General features: G+C 36.8%; 1 non-coding gene across 1 annotated transcript; it reads left to right on the top strand.

The window, feature by feature from the left end:
- Positions 1-916: 916 nt before the first annotated feature.
- TRNAD-GUC (transfer RNA aspartic acid (anticodon GUC)) lies at positions 917-988 on the top strand. The gene has a single exon. It is a non-coding gene; the product is annotated as a tRNA-Asp (tRNA).
- Positions 989-1,873: the final 885 nt, after the last annotated feature.

Raw genomic sequence — 1,873 nt, 5'->3', positions numbered from 1 at the left:
CCCACTATCTCTCTTGAAACCTTTTTCAATTGTGTTATACACATCAAACAATTTTGGAGAGCATGTGGTTTATTGTTCACTACATAGTTTACAATAAACTTAGTGAACGATTAGGATAGGGAAACAAAGGTGAAGTCCTTGCCTAGTTTCCGTCTCGTTAAGTGGTTTATCACTTCAACATTCAATGATTCAAAATCATCATAAGTCCATGTTAATGGACTATTTTTGTCAACCAACCATTATGTTCTAAACATAATTACAAACTTTAAAGAGTTTGTACAAGGCAACTCTTATTTCTTCACACAACAAATTGTAAGTGAAGAATCATGGCACATAAAGTGTCCATGCCCTTGTGCTTACTTCTCAAGTTCTTTGTTCAATTAACAAAGAAATAAGCACTAAGTTCTTTGTCTTCACAACCGGAACTGTTCTCACTTAGTGTCGGCAGCCGGTGGATGGGTGAAGAATACAAATTACGCGCTTTCTGACAAAGCTGCCCGTAATTTCCGCAAAGCTGCCAGTTGCATGTGACAAGTGCTGACTAGGCTGAGAGAGACAGATGGTTGGAATCGGCACTTCGACAGACTGCCCGTGATTTTCGCAGAGCTGAGTTTGCGTGTGACGGGTGACAACACGTCTGGACGAATTGATCTTGCGAAATCCGGGGTTCGGCTCGTGGTTTCTGAGCAAGCCCAGCCTTTAAGAAATGAAACGCCTCTTTTGAGAAAAGAATCCGGCTTTTGAGAACGGAAACTCCTCTTTTGAGAAAAGAATCCGGCTTTTGAGAAAAGAGCCCCGACTCTTCGATTTGCGAGAGGACGCTTCTCTGAGGAGCGCCTCTCCGATTTCTTCTTTTTATAGAGGCGCTAATTGTGTTCCACAACACACTTGAGCACAAAATTAAACCCTCTTTTTGACAGTTGTAGTATAGTGGTAAGTATTCCCGCCTGTCACGCGGGTGACCCGGGTTCGATCCCCGGCAACGGCGCCAAAATTTGATGCGAAAATTTACTTGACACACAAATTAAACCCTCTTTTTGACAATTGTAGTATAGATGTAAGTAGGGTATCGTTCTAGGCCGGGGATTAGGAGGGATTGCTAATCTATTCTAAATTAATTTAAAAATATTAAATAAGACTCAAGGACACAAAATTAGGCTAAAAACTCTAATAACTCGAAACACACTTAAAATGACTCAAAATAATGAAAACAATTAAATTAAACACTAGGAACTGAAATGGACGGAAATTAAATTAAAAGACTAACAATAAAGAAAACTAACTAAAAAATATAATTTAATAATGGATGGGTGTTTGGTTTTGATGAAAAGTAAATTAAACTTAATTAAATTACAGAATTGACAAAAACATAAAATTAAGGTAAAATGATAAATGACGGACTAGCTAGAGGGTTCTTCTCCACACATGACACATATGCAATCTAAATTGATTTTCAGTTGTTCTTTCAATAAATTGTGAATCTCAATACTCCAGATTAACCGTGAACATCACTTTTTTTAATCTTCAAGTTTTCCTTAAGTTATTGAATTGGACGGAAAAACGCATACAACAATTCAAAACATTCTTCAAAAGTCCCCTACGTGAAAAGCACAATAGCGATACAATCAAAGATCATTAAACTTTGTGAAAACTATAAGTATTGACGAGGCATTCGTAACTATGAAAAGCATGATACTCTTGCCTAGAATTTACTTAACGTGATTGTGACTAGCAACCTTTACTACTTGTGAAAATAAGTTCATAACGATTAGGTGAAATTCACTTATATTCTAGCATCAAATTCATGCATGTAAATTAAGCGTGCACTCTCAACCAACATACACAAATCAGTTTTTATACGAACGGATAAGTA

The sequence above is a fragment of the Malus domestica genome, chromosome 17 (genome assembly GCF_042453785.1).
Source record: "Malus domestica chromosome 17, GDT2T_hap1".
Taxonomy (NCBI): domain Eukaryota; kingdom Viridiplantae; phylum Streptophyta; class Magnoliopsida; order Rosales; family Rosaceae; genus Malus; species Malus domestica.
The sequence above is the reverse complement of the archived record's forward strand: the minus strand, read 5'-3'. Positions and strand labels throughout refer to the sequence as shown.